This window comes from Canis aureus, chromosome 29 (assembly GCF_053574225.1).
Source record: "Canis aureus isolate CA01 chromosome 29, VMU_Caureus_v.1.0, whole genome shotgun sequence".
Classification (NCBI taxonomy): Eukaryota; Metazoa; Chordata; class Mammalia; order Carnivora; family Canidae; genus Canis; species Canis aureus.
Window position 1 is genome coordinate 18,131,420 of NC_135639.1, and position 19,175 is coordinate 18,150,594.

The following is a 19,175-nucleotide window of genomic DNA, read 5'->3' on the forward strand; positions in this document are numbered from 1 at the left end:
GGTGTCCTCTTTTGGCCAGGGCATCCCTAAGGCCCAAGCCACAAACGTGCTTGGAAAAGTCAATCAAGTAAGTCCAAAGGAGAGAAATCTGAGTGATACACTAGGTACTCCTGACACCTGTGTCACATCTCCTCTTCTTCCTCTGAAGCATCTGCAGCTGCCTGGGAGGTTTTAGATTCACTTCATGCTGTACAGTGTACACAGCTGCGATGTGTCTTCCTACATTCTGCCTTTGGGTCTGTTCTGAGGTCATAGGAGTTGGCATAGCCATGCAGTGCAGACTAGAAGTGGGGTAACATTAATGCTTCTGGGTGTTAGGAAGACTGAGGCTGGCCAGTGAAGTCTGGGAGCTGGTGGATAGTCTCCTGTGTTTTAGATGGCAACTGTGGGAGTGGGAGGCATCATGTATGTGTGGAAGTGATTCCTCATTGCTCAGGACAGTAACCTCAATAATATACCATGATGTTGGTTTTCCCACTTTCACTGTTCTGCTCTTCTATCTCCTTCAGTCCTGCTTTCTGAGATCATTTGCCCAAATAAAACACTTGCAACTCAGCCCTTGGTTCACTCTGTGCTTAGAGGAAACCCAAACTAAGACAAGTATGTAGGAGTGGGGTGTAAGCTTCAAATTTTTCAAATGGGTGTTCCCATGATTTTAGTCTCGTTAGTGTTCCACCATGAGCCACATTGTTGCCATCCTAACTATCAGGGATTTAGAAGATTGGTCCCAGGTCTGGCTGCTTGGGTTCACTACTTATAAGGTGTGTAACCCTGGGCACAGTCCTTAAAAAGATTAATGAAGTGCCTCAATTTCTTTTTCTGTAAAATGAAGGTAATAACAGCACATACTTACCATGGTTTTTATTTAAATTCAATGAGCTCATGCAACTCTTGGCTCCACACTGGCACATGTTAAGTGCTCAACTCATGCTAGCTGCTATTAGGACAGCCACTTCTCATGTGTTGCTACTCCCAGTCTTCTATGTACTGTGGCTATTCATGTCTATCTATTATCCCTCCAATTCAACTCTAAGCTTCTTAAGATTGGAACCTGTGGCTTTTCCATCTTTATGTAACTTGCCGTCCAGCATTTTGACTTTTACAGAGTAGGCATCCAATGGTGTTATTGGAATGAAAGGATGTCCTTGTTATTATTGGCAGTATTTGGATGTCTGGAATCACTGTACTGTCCTTTGGAAGCAAAGACTAGCCTCCCACGACATGGACTTTTGAGTATATTTTCAGGAAATATCATCATTATTGGATGGCATTTGTAATTGATTGAATCATGTAGAGTAGGAATTTATGTTTTCCTCTCTACCAGTGCTATCCAATAGACCTTTCTTTGATGTTGGGAATGTTTTTTTCTGCTGTCTAATGCAGTAGCCACTAGGCATGTGTGGCTCTTGAGCACTTGAAATGTGAAGAATGTGACTGAGAAAGTGAATTTTAAATTTTATTTTATTTTAAATTAAGGACAGCAGTCAGACAGGATTAAGGCCTACTCTAACAACCTCATTTTAACTTAATCTCCTCTTTAAAGGCCCTATATCCAAATATAGTCACATTCCGAGGTACTGGGGACTTAGGGCTTCAATTCAATATGAATTTGGGGAAGATACAATTCAGCCCATAACATCCCAAAGAGTACTCAGAGACAAGGGCTTGCGTGCAAGTAGTTCATTTGGAGAGCACAACCGAGTTTATTTAGGGGAAAGTGACACATGTAGAAAAGCCAGTGAAGGGTGTGCTAATGAAAAGGTTGCTGGGCCTCACTCAGTCCTGCTGGAGAACACATGTCAGAATTGCCTGACCAGATCATGGAGAGAGACTGGGACATTCATCCATAGACTCCACATGGGGCATAACTCTTTCTGGAAAGAAGGCTCTTTGGGTGCAAGAGAACGCCCTCCAGCTGATAAGAAAGAGATTAGGTGTTTAAGGTGGGAAGCTGTCAACTCCAGTTGGAAACTCAGTTATGCCCAGGGAATGTGGGGAGAGGGATGGGCAAAACATCAGATGCCCCTGCTATAAGAAGGTGTGGTTATTATCCCTGATTTCCAGATGCGCAAGCTGAGGGAGTTGAGTAGCCAATAGCAAAGGATGGAGTTTGAATTTGAATTTAGTTTATTCAACTGCAAAACCCACAATCTTAGCTATCACATTAAGGAAACTCATCTACTGATTGAATAAACTTATCTTGGGCATCTTCTATGTGCACACATGCCAATGCTAGGGACATAGCAACGGGCAAGACCCAGGAGGGGCTTACCCAGAATTAGTCAGTGGCAGACCTGCGATGCTAACCCAGGTCTTCAGACTCCTGGCCCCTTGTTCTTTGCTCTCTCTGAGCTAAAGACCCACAGGTGACTTGGCTGCCTCAGGCTATCTACATTCCTATTTGATTCTCCTTTATCGGTCTTAGAGATCATTCTCCTTGTTGGAATTAAACATCTCAGCTCTTTAGCTTTGTTCCAAAAAGAGGCTCCCTGGGAGGTGAAGTAAGAGGTGAGTGTAGAGTTTATCACTAGGATTTGCTTTCTCCTACTCATCTACATTTGCTCTCCCCTTCACTCTGCCTCCTGCACGCGCAGGCCTTACCAGGTGCAATGGTTTTGCACATCTGTTTTCTGTGATGTGGCTCAGGTGAACATAGTCAAGATGGCTGAGATGCACAGGAGATGTGGGCCTCCACCTGTGATCCCATTGAAAGGATCCCGTGGATGAAGCGGGAAGGGATGGACTGATTCTCTGTGAATTACTTGGCACGAAAAGGAAGCATCTCCTTCCAGGTTTGAGCTTTTTTTTTTTTTTTTTTTTTTTTTTAATTCAAGTATATTTATTCCATGGTGGCAAGAATATGAAATCTATATTAGAATGTGTGTTTGCGTAGCTCTTGACTCTGTAAGCCTAACAGAGATCAATATGTTGTGTCTGTGCTTTTTCTGTCTCTAGCTGACAAATCCTTATTTTTTGTCCTTCAACTGTCCTCATTTGAGTTTTACAAAAACCTTAGGAATTAGCAAGAATGGACATTGTCTTCATCTTACTGTGTGGAAAGTAAGGTGGAGAGAGATGAACACTTGCTCTGCTTCACAAGGGTTTGGCAAAGAAAAATTATAAATGTGCAAGGATGTCGGTAAAAGGTAAAGCATCACGCAGGTATTAATTATTCTCAAAATGACAAATTTCTTTCGTGACAGGGCTGGAATGAGAAGGCAAGCTTTTTGACTTCTAGAACAGCACAACAGTGCTGCGGCTCTGTGATTGTTGTTTTTGTTGTGATCTCTTGGGATAGACAAAGGAATCTAAGTACTCACAGGTCAATGTGGAAAATCTTGTTCAGTGAGTCTGCAAACAATCCTTACTAAGTGTTTTGGTTACTACTGGCTCAGAGCAGACTACTCCAAATTTAGTGGAGTGAAACAGTGATGATTTTACTAAGCTTATGGGTCTGCAGGTCAGTAATCATGAAAAGGGCACACAGTGGGAACGATTTGAATCTACTTGATGATGTTTGGGGCCTCAGCTCAGGGCGGGGGACTCTACCCCTGGAGCCTGGGACATCCTGAGGAAGATCAGGACTACTGATCTTACCTGGGGCTTCTCGTGGCTGGTGCTGCCTCACAGCCTGGCTATTCTGGGGTACTTTGTCACATAGCAGCTCAGAGGTTGGGGAAGGTATTTCACTGGACAAGGCAGAAGCTGAAATGCCTTTTTGCTTCTCCATACTCTGTTGCTGACAAGGGAGGCAGGGGCCCACCCAACAAGGAGAGGGGACACAGACCTTCCTTCCTGATGACAGCAATATCCAGGTCACTGCAGGATGGGAGAGAGCATTGCGTCTATTTTCATAAAATGCAATTCACCACCCCTGGTTTCAACTTACTCTCTTATCTTTTGCCCTTTATCTTAATTTATTTTTTTCAAAAAGCTCTAGAATCATGAGTTTATGTGGGACGTTTCCATCTTTGTTTGAAAAAAATTTAGAGCTATTAGAAATGACAAATACCCACCATTTGCTTCAACGTGGATGGAACTGGAGGGTATTATGCTGAGTGAAGTAAGTCAGTCGGAGAAGGACAAACATTATATGTTCTCATTCATTTGGGGAATATAAATAATAGTGAAAGGGAAAATAAGGGAAGGGAGAAGAAATGTGTGGGAAATATCAGAAAGGGAGACAGAACATAAAGACTGCTAACTCTGGGAAACGAACTAGGGGTGGTAGAAGGGGAGGAGGGCGGGGGGTGGGAGTGAATGGGTGACGGGCACTGGGGGTTATTCTGTATGTTAGTAAATTGAACACCAATAAAAAAAAAAATTAGAAGTACAAAAGGTAAAAAATATGTATATATATAAAGATTAGCCTTGTGAACAAGAGAGAAAACAAGCATAATTTACATTTTTCTGACTGCACAAGTATGGTTTTTTCTATGAAAATTAAATTGGTCATTGGGTAAACATATAAACCATTCCACCTATTGTGGGTGGCATTTATTAGTAAAGCTATTCTCAGTAGCCTTAAGTGGTCTTCCAGAGTGCAGCTAGGATGTAGATACATGTTCGGCTGCATATGTGTTAAATGCACACCTACCATCCCTTCCCCTTGAGTTAATAATACAAGTCAGGAATGTGTGAAACAGGTTGGCTGAAAGCTATGTTTTAGTGGTAGCGGTATACACATGACAGCGGTTGTAGAGTGAGGGATTTGATGGGCACTGGGTGTTCCAGAGTGACAGGTTGAAAGCAGTGTGTGGTATCACAGATAAACAGCAACTGATCAAACACTTGTCAAAGTTTGGTACTGACATGTATGTGTACATAGAAGCCTAACAAGGAAGAGATTACCCAAGAATCTCTGGGAAGGAATTTTATATCGGAAAAATCAAAGTGGAATGAGATGGTTTTCCAAAGTCCTGACTGGTTGTTTTGAAGGAAATGCCAAGACATCTTTACCAGAATGGCCCTAGCCTCTGTGTTCAGAGTTTGAAGGCACCACTAATGTTCCAGTTAGTGCATACATACAGGTGTGGGCACCCACGTACCACGCCCAGTGTTTTGGAGTTAGGGTCACATTAGATTTCTACCTAATTATGGTTTTGGTTTGCAGAATTCTTAGGTGCATAGAGGTTTGATTTTCAACAGGATGCCTGCAAAATGTCTTCCTATTAAAAAACCTTTCTCAACAGCTATTTAATACCTACTCATTTCAAGAGTCTGGGAGGGATGTAAAGATATTTGAGGCTTGAATCCTGAATTCTAGTTGGAGAGACAAGATACAAAATGTATGGTCTTGTATTGTTAACTGAATATGTGTTTAAGACACAAACTGAGTGTTGCAGACACAGTTTGTTTTCATTGTGGCGGAGGATGTACTCCCTGGGGATGAGGCTGTCAGGTGAATATTCTCAGGGGAGATGGTGCCCAAAATGAACTTGTGCGGGGTAGAGTTCAAAAGGGCAGAGGCTAGAAGCATTCCCAATGAGCCTTGAGGAAGCATGGAGTGGTGACTTACATGGGGACAGAGGTGTGGAGGTGAGAATGGTGTGTGTGGGCTCTCCCCCAGCTGCAGCCATTAATGACAGCTGAACTTGAAAAAACATAGCAGGCTCATCTTGTAGAGGGCAGTTGGCTTTTTGGTTGGAGGCAGAGAGCATCACTACATGTTTCTGTTCTCAAGAAGATGAGTTCAGAGCCAGAGCTGAGAATAGCCCCACCCTAACAATCACAACCATCTTGGAGGGACATCTTTGATTTTATGACAGCTTACCAAGTGACAGCACCGATTAGGACACTTGGGCCATGGTTTGAATTACTCAGATCAAATTAAAATGAAGAATCTCCAAGACAAACCCAACAGAGGTCAGGCCTGTTTCTGAGCTTAGCATCAGAGTAACTGAAGCTTCTGTAATGAGCCCGGCTGATCGGAGAGCTGCTGTGTCCCAGGGGTCCAGTGCCACAGCAAGTTTTGTGCTGCATGTAGCCCAAGAGGGAAGGGGACGAAGTTGGCTTCTACCTCCACTCACTGCTGCTTGGCGGCACCAGGGAGGCTCTGATTCTCTTTTATCTAGAGGAGTCAGATTGGGAAAGGCCAAGGCAATGTGAGAAACACATGGGAGAGAGCCCACATGGGGCAACGCCAGGTGACATCATGCTTACCTCTCTCCGGCTTCCCTGCTTACTATGGACGCTCAGGGATGCTTGTTAGCTGATCGGAAAAGCACAGTGGCATTAGCATATCCCTAACATTGGCAATGCAGAATACCATCAAACTTTTATTTTCTTTGAGCAAACAGCACAGAAGTGGAGAGTGAATGCTATTTTCAAGCAGCAACTGTATATAAGTTTTCTCTTGCAAAGTAAGGGAAGTTATCATTTTTTCCTTTGACAAGTGTTTATTGAGCACCCATGTTGCGGCAGGCACTGGCTTAGGTGCCAAGAATGAGATGCAGGGAATGAGACAGAGCCTTGTGTTGTGGTGCTTAGATGAGGTGAGGAATGCTACTGGTGCACACCCACACGGTGCTCTTCTCTCTGTCTGCTGCCCTGTGGCCTCCCAGGCAGCAGCCCTTGTCTTCAGCTTGCTCCTAGTTTGGGTCCATGCCCTGTGGGAAGTCCCTTCTTTCCTGTTTCCTCCATGGCTTCTGGTTCCATCATGGGAGGATTTTCCTGTACTACCCCACAGTATACCACTGGGCACCTGGGAAACATCTCATCACTAATGAGAAGAAAGTCTATACTGGTAACAACTGCAAAATGTTTGCATGTCACAACCTGTGAAGGGCACGGTTTCTGAACTCTAGTTTACCCTGAGCAGCAAAGGAAAAGACAAACAAGTTGCTTTTGTTTTATGAGCAGTTTGGGTGCTGATTTCTGACTACTTAGCACCTGGTGTATAGTAGCATTTTGATAAATGGAGGCTTTTTCCTACTTCCCTCCTCTTCCCCTCCTTTATGTTCTCTTATTTATCTTCTCTCCCCTTTCCAGGCTTTCCAGGCATGTACCACATTCCTACTGGGCATCACTGTCTTTGTGTGATGTGTTCCTGATTTCTCCTGAGCAGCCTCTGCTGATCCAAGTAGAGGCGACCCAGTGAGTGTCCCTTGCACTCTCCAAATCTGGGGTTTTCATTTGGGTCACATTGATGGAGATCTTTCCCCCAGCAAGGAAAATTCTGCTATTCTCATTCCTAGAATGTGAATTTTTCAGATGTGTAGAAAGAGCACTGAATCACAGTAAGAAACTTCCACAGCCCCACTGGAATGTCTAAATCAATAGGAACAAGAGTTTCAAGTGCTGGTGAGGGTTTGGAGCTACCAGAATGGTCACATACTGCTTGCAGGAGTGTGAATTGGTATGGCCACTTTGGAAACCTTTGGCAGTATTTACTAAACTTAAGTATCTGTCTATCCTGTGACCCAGTACTTCTATTCCTGAGAATACATCTGAGGGAAATGAGTGTGCATGTCCACCAGGAGATATGTACGTGAATGTTCAGAGAAGCTTAATTGATAATAGTCCCAAACTGAGGGTAACCCTACTACCTTTGACAGGAGAGTATGTCAATAAGTCATGAATAGGATAGAACACTATGCATAAAGAAAAAGGATGAATTGCTGCCACATGAAGCAAAATGCTGAGGGGAAAGAAGCCAGACCAAAAAGGGACATATTTTCAGTTAGAGTTTGTAACAAGCATGCCTCATCTATGGTGATGGAGGTCAGAGCAGTGGTTTCCTCTGGGGAAATGTTGATTGGGAGAGGGTATTAAGGAGCCAGTTGGTTTGCAGCCAATATTGTTTACCTCATTCTGGGTGGCAGTTAATAGCTGAGGACATATGTAAAAATTAATTGAGCTATACACTGAAGATTTATATATTTTATTGTATAACTTACTATTTGTAAGTTTTACTTTATTTCAAGAGGAAGAAAAGAAGGATTTCAATGAAAAGAGAGAGACATGGGCTCACCCAGCCCTGCCATCAACTTAACGTGACCATGGCCCAATTACTTCCTCTAGGGACCTCAGCATCAACTCTGAAGAACCGCACCTGGATTCCATCGCTCTTTGGACACTATATGATGAGATCCATGACAGCAGTGAGGACTGGGATCTATTGCTCCCTTTTATCTCCACCAACATGTGTCTCTCTTGCTCTATCAGCCAAGGAAGCCACCCTCTAGGCACCTCAAAGACCTCATCCTTGGATGGGCAACTTCCAAATGCTTCTCCTAACCTGTGGGAATGTGGGTTTCATTTCTTATGACTCTGGGAAAGAGTTCTCAATAAATCCAGTTAGGTGATAGAATTTTCTCTTGTTTTCTTAATTAATATTAATAAACAAATTAAGATGGTAATATAAACTTGGCAACAATACTCCCACTATACAGAGTAATCAAAGATGTTTTTGAGTGACATCATCATCAGTATTTTCTCTATGAAATAAGTAAAACAAGTTATTAATATTCAGTTCTGGTCATGAAAGTACTGGTATTCAGTATTCATATATGATGATGCTGTCATAAATTGGCCCAGTTTGGAAAGCAATTTGGAAATAATTATCAGGAGCCATAAAGATGTTTATATCCTTTGGGTCAATAAATCCTGCTTCTGGCAATCTATTTTTAAGAGACTAGTCAAATTATAGAACAAAGATACTGTGTTCACAAAATAAAGATGGGGTGAGTTCCCTCATGATGCTTCTCTTTACATTCTGAATCCCAGCTGCACACAGGTCGTCCTAGCTCACTGGTTCTCAAAATGCAGTCCCTGGACCAGAAGCAACAGCGTTATCTGGGACCTCAACAGAAACATAAGTTCCTGTGATCCAATCCAGATCTATAGACCTACTAGTTCAGAAACATTGGGGGTGGAGCCCAGCAATTTGGGGATTTAGCACACACCCCAGGGGATGGCTGTTGTCTGTTCAAGTCTGAGAACCTCTGACCAAACTTTTAGTAGAGCCTCTGGGAATTTGACAAGAGCAGCTGAAAGGAGCAAAGGGGGAGTGCATCCTGACTCTGCTCAGTCTGGACATCACCTCTCCCTCAGCTTATCACTGGCACACAATTCATGAGGCACAGTTCTCCTTGATTTCTTTGGCCGATTTTCAGAGGTTTCCAGCTCCTGCCAATCTGTATGACATCTCCACAAAATGGAGAGAGGAGAGACAGGAGAAGCCTTTTTAATGAAGTTGTCTCCTGTTGCAGTTGTAAACAGGGAGTGCAAGATGTAGGGATTATTCCTTGTCACCCTAAAAAGTGTTCTGATAAACACAATAATAAAATGGTCATGCCTAAAGCTCCTAGAAAAGACAACCTCATTTCCTTCTTCCGCTCCCCTGGGTGGGAAGAGAGGAAAATTCTGCTGCAGGACAAACCCATCCCTCGATGAGCCTGACCTAGGGATGGCTCACACAAGGCCCCTGCTCACTGGCTGCTACAGTCTGGCCTCGCCGTATTCTCACCCCCACCACGAGCATGTCTGCTTATGCACCGTGAATTAGATGTGGCTGTCCTGCTGACATGGACAAATTGGCAATTACAGCAGACATAATTACGCCCTGGACTTTCTTCCTAAGCTGGTGCTTGCTGGAGATTGCCCCCGCAGGTTGCCTTTTGAGTCCTGTGCTGCACACGATGCCTCCAGAACCTCTTCCTCCTCTTTCCCAGGAAAAGAGCAGCCCAGGCAACTTGCCAGCTCTGCCTTGCTCCTCCTCGGCCAGCTCAGCAATTGGGACTGCCACCACCCAGGCACGTCTTCCATAGGACCAGTGACAGCAGGATCTGGGATTGGGTGTGCTCCACTCAGCCTGAGCAGGCTGGGCTGAAGATACATCCCACAAATTAATTAACTTACAGTGGGCTCTTATAACTTTGATAGTTACCAAATGGAAATGTCGGAATTGAACACATGGTGTCTATAAGTTGCCTAATAACTGGGGTGACAGGCTGGATCTTCCTGCAGTCATGCAGCATTGAAAAAGTATTTCTTTTTGGTTTGCTCATGTGAATTTCGTTATGTATTGGGGCATGTCATGGTTCTTTTTTCTGTCTAGTTGTGCAGAACTGATCTTGGTACTCACAAACAAATGGGAAGATTAAGGTCAGTAGAACTGTGCTTTTCAAATCAGACCATATACACACATTACACAGAGATTGGTTAAAATATAGGTTTTAATTCAGTAGTTCTAGGATGGAGCCCAAGGTTCTGCATTCCTAAGAAGGTCCCAGGTGTTGCTGTTGCTGCTGCTGCTGCTGCTGGTCTGTGGACCACTATTTGAGTAGCAAGATTACAGAGCAGGGATGGCCAAACATTTGTACATCAGAACAACACGGGGAACTTAAACAAGTCTTGATGGGTGTCCCATCCACTCCCTCCAGAGATTGTGATATTTGGGCTGGGGTGTGGCCTAGATTTTGGAACTTTTAAGACTTCAGGTGATTGTAATGTTCATGTCAGTTGGGACCCACTATCGATAAACAGATGACTTCTAATGGATTCATCAGCAGCTTAATCAGCAAGGGAACCAGGTTGAGGGAGAATGTTAATGCCTGATAAAGTGACTTGTAGAGTAGGCTTGCCCTGGGTTTCTGAAGCTGGATGGGCCTTCAAATCACCTGGGAACTTGTTAGGAATTTGGAATGCAGGGCATCAGCCCAGATTTACTGAATTTGAGTCTGAAGTGGGGGCCTTGAAATGTGTATTTTTAACAGGCTCCTTAGGCACTCGGGAACAGCTATCCCAGCATGGGTTTGTGACTGTCTAGCTGAACCACTGTCTCCCAGTGGCCTGCCACATGAGGCTTTTATTGGCTCCTCTAAGCCACCTGCTGTTGCACATTAGATATGTTTTATTTGAAATAGAGTCTGTTCTGCTTCTATATGTCTTATAAAAATTCCATGTGGTATTGGGAAAATTGGACAGCCACATGTAGAAGGATGAAACTGGACCATTCTCTTAAACCACACACAAAGATAAAATGGTTGAAACATCTAAATGTAAGACAAGAATCTATCAAAATCCTAAAGGAGAACACAAGCAACAACCTTTTTGAACATGGCCACCACAACTTCTTACAAGACACATATATGAAGGCAAGGGAAATGAAAGCAAAAATAAACTGTTGGGATTTCATCAAGATAAAAGACTTCTGCACAGTAAAGGAAACAGTCAACAAAACTAAAAGAAAACCTACAAAATGGGAGAAGATATTTGCAAATGACATACCAGATAAAGGGCTAGTATCCAGGATCTATAAAGAACTTATCAAACTTGACACCCAAGAAACAAACAATCCAGTCATGAAATGGGCAGAAGACATAAACAGACATTTCCCTAAAGAAGACCTACACATGGCCAACAAGCACACGAAAAAATGCTCCAAATCACTTGCCATCAGGGAAATACAGATCAAAACCACAATGCAATACCACCTTATACCAGTGAGAATGGCTAAAATTAACAAGACAGGAAACAACAAATTTTAGCACGGATGTGGAATTGCACTGTTGGTGGGAATGCAAGCTGGTGCAGCCACTCTGGGAAAACTGTGGAGGTTCCTCAAGAAGTTAAAAAGAGCTACTCTACGATCCAGCAATTGCACTACTGTATATTTACCCCAAAGATACAGATGTAGTAAAACAATGCAACACTTGCCCCCCAGTGTTCATAGCAGCAATGTCCACAATAACCAAACTGTGGAAGGAGCCACAGTGTCCTTTGACAGATGAATGGATAAAGAAAATGTGATATATATACAATGGAATATTACTCAGCCATCAGAAAGGATGAAGGCCTACCATTAGCTTCGACGTGGATAGAACTGCAGGGTATTATGCTGAGTGAAATAAGTCATAGGAGAAAGACAAAGGAGGGAAACTGGGGAAAAATTAGAGAGGAAGACAAACTGAGAAACTTCTAACTCAGGAAACAAAAAAAATGTTGCAGAAGGGGAAGAAGGTGGAGGGAGGAGGTAACTGGGTGACAGGCACTAAGGAGGGCACTTGATGAGATGAACAAGTTGAATATAAATAAAATATTAAATGGGAAAAATATAAAAATTCCATGTGCTCCTGTTCCTTTCCTATAATAGCTGTTAATGGCTGGCCACAGTGCCTAAGACTGACATGATTCCAGAACTCTGGGACCCACCCCAGCCATTGCTTCCCCCAGCAGACTATTAGCATTACCTTGGTCTGACCTTTATGGAAGAGGGCACTGTGGTCTTGCTAGACAAAGCTGTGCCTGGGATAGGGCTCTGGGCTCTACCATAAGTCTTGGTCCTAATGAACTTATATGTTTTAGAGACACAGGTTCCCTCTGAGTTACCTTTTCTGGTTTGAAAGCTAAAGCTCCTAATCACATTTGTGGGTAGAGATTTCTATCTCCTTTCTGTTTTTTTAATTTTTTGTCCCTGTCAGAGACAGTCAGTATTTAGAATAAATACTCCTGGACTCTTGAGTAGAATTGAGGCATTTTAGAGTGGACAGAGATATGTGGGTATCCTCATCTCTCCCAGGCCTTGTTCCCAGCAAACCAGGCCTCTTAATATTCCTGGTTGCAGCCTTTCCAGTCATGTGACATTTGCCCATATCATTCCCCTTTACCTTTGAGAATCAGGTTCTACCTCTGTCTTTCTATTCATATCCTTCCGATTCTTCAATATTAGGCCAATTCCTCTTCTTCTGTGAAATTTGTCAGTGTAAAGGATAGTGGGATCTGGCATTGGAAATGTAAGACAGTCCATAGACTAACTAGCTGAGATGTCTGGATTTTTTTCTGCTAAGCATGGAGCACCAATGAGTTGGGAAATGTTAGGTCAGAGCTCTGCATGAGGAATATTGAGGTTAAAAGATAAGAAATGGGATCCATTTATGAGGTAATTGGAAAAATCCTAAGAGACAGCCTCTCTTAGGGTAGTACAAATGGAGAAATGGGAATAAAAATGAATACAATTATACGTCATAAAAAAGACAAGCAATTGTTTAAATATATTTAGTGGTTGACTCCCCATTTCCTAGGAGATAATGCACATGGAAGTACTTTCATAAACTGGGAACTGGTACGTAAAAGTAGGATATTACTAGCTCATTCCTCATCATTTATATAAACCTTGGAAAAACTATTAAAATTAATAATTATCAAAAAAAGGTAGATAAAAACCAAGGCCATAATATCTATGATGTGATAACATGATATTTCATCAGAAGAAAGTTATCCAAATGACATATTTACTTTAAAGGCAATACAAATTTTAAGTCTGAAAATTCTGCTTTGAAATGGCATAAAATGGAAATTTCTCAAGTGAGTCATTCGATAGGACAGGCTGTTCCTTTTGGCTGTTCTATTCAACTACTCTCCAATCTCAAAAGTTTAAAAATACATATCTGTCCCAGTGGAGTCATATTCTGTGGCTTGGTATACCAATTTATGGTTTAGATCCAGGAAACAACTTGACTCACCTATTTCTCCATTGGGTTTTTAATAAAACATTTCTCAATGTAAACTTCTTTCAAATAGATGTCCATGTATTATTTCCAATGGGAAAATGGGAGATGAGTAGAACAGGCTACCATTAAAATCTAATGGGTTTCTCTAAAAAACCTGAAGTTTTATAAATATTTTAGGAAAGAGAATCATGTCTTAATTTTCTTAGAATTCCTTAAAGATTCCAGCCTGATATCTGGCCCAGAATAGGTGACCAATACATATTTTTAAATTAGAGGTAATTGCTATAATTCAAAAGAATTTGTCTACTTGCTAGTTAAGACAACAAAACATTCTAACACATTCATTCTTAAAATATGTATGAAATGCGTATCATGGAGTTAGGGCTTACTTGTGGTATTTGATTAAAACTAACAAATCTTTTTATAAAAATATTATTTATATATTCATGAGAGAATAACAGAGAGAGGCAGGGACACAGGCAGAGGAAGAAGCAGGCTCCATGTAGGGAGCCCAATGCAGGACTCTATCCCTGAACTTGGGATCATGCCCTGGGCCAAAGGCAGATGCTTAACCACTGAGCCACCCAGGCTGAATCCATGAAAGTAACAAATCTAACTTAAGATGGCCTAGACTTTTTTTTTTTTTAATTTATTGCCTTTTGTAATAGGACAGGGATATGTTGGGATACAATTATTTGCTTTTCATCTTTCAACTCTGCTTGCTTCTGTGTTGGTTTTATTCTTTTGCCAACTGTCTCCTTGTTATGGAAAGATGGCTCTAAGAGCTCCAGGCCTGCCTTCTATACATTTCACTAACTTGGGGGGAAAACCCAAAAAACGTTTCTTCCACTTGTTCCAGAAGCAATCTCAGATTGATTTGAATTCATAGCCCATCCCTTAACCAGTCCTTCTCACCAGGGGATATAAAAGTGCCCTGGATCTGAGGAACAGAGCCAGTTCCACCAGAACCAGTTGGGCTGAGTCCAGAGACATAGTTCACAAAAACAAAGTACTGCTACTAAAATGTAGATTTCAATTCTGGACAGGCAAAAAAGTAGTAGATACCCATTTCAAGAGTATTGGCACATTTATTTGGAAAAAGATCTCAACCTTCAAGGAGCTTATAGTCTGGTGCAGTACTTACACAATTTACAGACTACCACAAAATTAACCCACTTGTATTTCATTCATATTCCCAAATAGAATTCAGATGCACAAATATACTTTCATGGGCTACTCAAATATGAGGCATTTAGTATAAAACTTTGCATTGGGGACTTCTCAACAAATGTTTGATCAAGTTTAAACCCAACTTCTCCAACCGTTAAAATACCTTTGCTTTAGCTTAACTTCATCTTACCCTCAAATAAGTGATTGAACTTTGTCTTAAATTAGATAGTAGCCTTCCTAAAAAACTATGCAAATACAGGGATGCCTGGGTGGCTCAGCTGTTGAGCATCTGCCTTTGGCTCAGGTCATGATTCTGGGATCCGGGATCAAGTCCTGCATCGGGCTCCTTGTCAGGAGTCTGCTTCTCCCTCTGCCTATATTTCTTCCTCTCTCTCTCTGTGTCTTTCATGAATAAATCAATAAAAATTTAAAAAACCCTTGCAAATACATGCATTCCTAAGGCATATTTTCCATGGCCATCATTCCTTAGAGCGTGATTCCTGCTGGTTATATGGTTAAATTTATGTGCCTATCAGGACACACCGAGCCTTTGAAGTCCAAGGATGCTCCTATTCTTTGATGCTGAAACACACCACGGAATGAAAATTAGAGACCTACACCTCCCATGGTAGGGGCTACCACCATTGACATACAGATGTGATTTCCTATGCTTGGCCTTTCTCCTTACTCAGTACCTTAAGTTAGGATTCCTGGGAGCAGAGCTAGAGATAGGATTCCTGTGTAAATGATTTCTTGAATGAGTGCTCTCAGGTGTAGCCTGAAAGGAAAAAGAGAAGCAGGAGAGGTCTGCAGAAAACTTAGATAAGGATTGAGGATCTAGCTTCAGTATGATGGTACAGGGGGCTGTGAAGTAGGGTAGGACCCCAGAATTGTCCCAGGGGAAATAAAAGGGTCCACCTTTAATATGGCATATTATTAAGTCATTGGCTGCAGGCTTCATTTCTCCTGTGTGGGGAATTGTGCCTTGATTAACTTCCAAGATATTGCTAGGGAAAGCAGTTCCTATTGATGAGGATAATTCTTTAATTTAATTTATTTTTTTTATTTTGAGAGAGAGAGCATGAGACAGAAAGAGCATGAGCAGGGGGGAGGGGCAGAGTGATAAGCTGAGGAGGGAGCCTGATGTGTGGGACTCGATCCCAGGACCCCATGATCATGACCTGAGTCAAAGACTCAGATGCTTAACTGAGCCACCCAGGAGCCCCTGATGCAGATAATTCTGAATAGAAGCGTGGCAGCTGTTTTTGAGTGCTGGAGGAAGGATGAGAGCACCAGACTGGAGAGAAGATCTGGAGGAGACTCCACAGCTTTTGCTGTCATGATAGTAAATTGTAAACGTGTGGATGCTGAGGTCAGTCTGGTAGAGAGTTCATTTGGTTGCAGAGTCACTTTGATAGCAACAGATTTTCAATACACTTACACATTTGTGGGTACACTACCATTGTTGGAGATTGTAGGGCTGCCTGCCTCACTATGGTACATAATTGAAATTATTGTATAGAATTTATTATTTTACAAGGGACAATGGAATCATTGCCATACTGCAACAAAAGTGCTTTCCCCCTTAGATGCTACTTAGACATCCCAAAGATTTTCATAATCACTCTGTTTTATAAAGGAATGTTAGGTTAAAATGTATTTTCTCAATTTTTTCAGGTCATTATGACTATAGGAAACAATCGAGGTTATAATCTACCCTTAGGTCTTACTGCTTTAGTGTGTCATTGGCATTTCTGAGCGAACAATGCAAGGAAGAACGACAACTTCCAGTTTTCATCTAAGACTAGCTCCAGTTAATCAACTGGAGTGCGTCGTTGTATGGAAGGGCAATTCCTAAGGAAAACTGATGAAAACACATTTCATTTGCAGGGAAGATTAAACTGGGCTACAATGGAAACATAGCCAGGAAATAGAAATGCAACTCTTTCTGACAAAGGATTCTAAACTGGTCCATGCTGGACTTAGGGCCTATGGCATACATTATTCTTTCTGGCTTTTTCTTTCTGTGTCAGTGAGAACATCCAGAGACTTTCTCCAGCTGATTAAGCAGTTTTTAAAAACCGTGTTCAACATCAGATTATAGTGCCTGCAATAGAGTACCATGGGAAGGAATTTAGGGAGTGAAGACCAATCCCTACTGGTTTGGGCTGGAGGGGACAGGTTGTGGGTGGCTTATAAGATGAAGTTGCTCTCATCTGTAATTACTTTGGAGTCTGGGAAATCTGTTCTGGTCTTTCTAAATTAGAAGGAGGCTTGAATAACCTAATAAAGACTGCTGCTTTTTATTCACAAAAGTCATGCCAAAGAATGCTAACCTGGGTTTTCTACATTAAGTGGCAACAGCTAAGGCATCATTATCTTGCTTATGTGTGAAACATGAAGGTTAAGTAGATGAAAATTTCTTTTATAAAGGCAAAATGCTTTGACCATTTCTCTACCTACAACCCAACTGCCTCATGATAAAGTCATTCATGGTGAACAAGAGGCAAACCAAGGCCAAACCTGCCCATGTGTGTTCACACCTCTTAGATAAATGACTTTGTTTCTCTCTTAATTTAAATGCTAGGCAGAGCAAATGTGAGGTGGGGATACAGAGGCCAATTTCCCAGTGAAAAGATGGCCTTTAGAAGAGCAGAGAAAGAGGCAGGCTAGCGAGAGGGGCTTGGATTACGCTTGCTTACTAGTGATGGTGGAGTCATGTCCATCCCTACTCCCATCTTAACCCAAGAGAGAGTAACTTGTCTGAGATCAAATAACTAGGTAGTAGGAGGCAGAACCAGGACCTCACTATTCATATTCCACCTTATAAGGCCTTCTACTCTACTTCTATGACCCATGGCTATTACCAAAGAAAGACTAGAGCTGGACAGTCATGAAAAGTGGTAAAAATAGACTTTACTCAGGAACTACATGATAGGGGAAATGCAACCTCCATACAGAACCAAGCTGAACTTTGCATACTGCATGGGCAAGTGGAGACTTAGAGCCAAGGAACAGCTTGGGGGTCAGTGGATGGAAAATTGCTGAGAGGAAATATCAGGGATAAGGTGGGGGGTTTTCTGGCCTGACCTGGTAGGATTCCTGCTAAAGGAAGGTCAGAGGGATCAAACATCACCTAGGGCATTGGATCAGATATTGATAGTGGGTAATTCTGGCTAAACTAACCTCACAGGGTCCTTCCTAAAACTGGACTCCCCAAGAATAGAGATAGAAGCCCATTTTGGGGTCCTGAGAAGCAAAGGGCTCCAAGAATCCTAACCATAGTTTGGTCAAGAACAGAATCTTTGTCATTGTGTAATCCATCTCTCAAAAGACCCTTAATCATTTTCAGATTCTCTTCCAGAAGTGGGAATCCTACAATCATTCCTACCTCACTCACGGGGATTTTTAGGACAGATGGGAGATACACAAATGCTTTAGAAACTGAAAGCCACTATTTATTTATTTATTTATTTATTTTTTTTTTTTTTTTAAGATTTTATTTATTTATTCATGATAGTCACACAGAGAGAGACAGAGAGGCAGAGACACAGGTAGAGGGAGAAGCAGGCTCCATGTAGGGAGCCTGACGTGGGATTCGATCCCGGGTCTCCAGGATCACGCCCCGGGCCAAAGGCAGGCGCCAAACCGCTGCGCCACCCAGGGATCCCTGAAAGCCACTATTTAAATATAAGGACCCCTAAGGATTGATCTTAGTACCACACTGCCTCCCAGACTTCTGAAAAATACTCGTTTTGCCAGGTTTCTCATCACTGTCTGTGTCTGCACTTTGAGGAGAAGGTAGAACCAGCTCTTTCTGATTTGGAATGGAAGTATTTGGAAATAGTCTTTGTCCTGCTGAGGAAAGGTGTCTCTCTTCAGAAAGCCAGGCATTTATTTAATGATGCATCAAAGACAGTTTTGGGAGCACATGAAGGCTTTTGTATTCTAAAGGGAAAGAGTGAGAAACATGTTTTCAGCAAAGAGTGAGAAACATGTTTTCAGCAATCATCTTTCAGTACTTATGCCAGTGAGTAAGATATTACAAGGAAACCTGGAAACATTACAATGGACCAACATTTCTCTATGGTTTTCCCTGGCAGGGATGCCAGGAAACAACAGCCCTCTGCAACCCATGCCTGACAAGGAACAGGATCAGCTCCCTAGGTTATGATTTCTATATCCTTCTTGAGCAGTGAGTTAGCCAAAGACTTGAAGAGCTCCAGTCTCATAAATCATTAACTCTTCAGTTAGCTTTGAGCACTATATTAGGCGGGAAGGAACAGAGGAAAGAATGTTAGAAAGACTTCCTCTCAACTCACTGGGTTTCCCTTTTTCCTTCGGCTGCTAGAGAACTCAGAGCCAAATATGTGGTTCTGAATTGGCACTACCCACAGAATTGTCGAAGTAAGCTTTTATTATTATTTTTATCTCCAGTGGCTCTCAGGCTCCATATGCCTCTGTCCTTGCTTTTCTATCTTTTCCTCTACTCCATTGTTTTGTATGATGTATCCTGCTAAGCTGCCCTAAAGCTTCTTTGGAATAATGGTG

General features: G+C 42.2%; 1 long non-coding RNA gene across 8 annotated transcripts in view; it reads left to right on the forward strand.

Moving 5' to 3' along the window:
• Window positions 1-19,175, forward strand: part of LOC144300794 (uncharacterized) — a 340,674-nt gene that overhangs the window by 7,021 nt on the left and 314,478 nt on the right. The window contains exons 4-5 of one of the 8 annotated variants that reach the window (XR_013367579.1): window positions 6,991-7,095; window positions 8,023-8,387. The exons of the other annotated variants lie outside the window; for them this stretch is intronic. This is a non-coding gene — a long non-coding RNA (uncharacterized LOC144300794). Of the gene's footprint in view, window positions 1-6,990; window positions 7,096-8,022; window positions 8,388-19,175 lie in introns of those variants that run through there. 8 annotated transcript variants of the gene reach the window in all.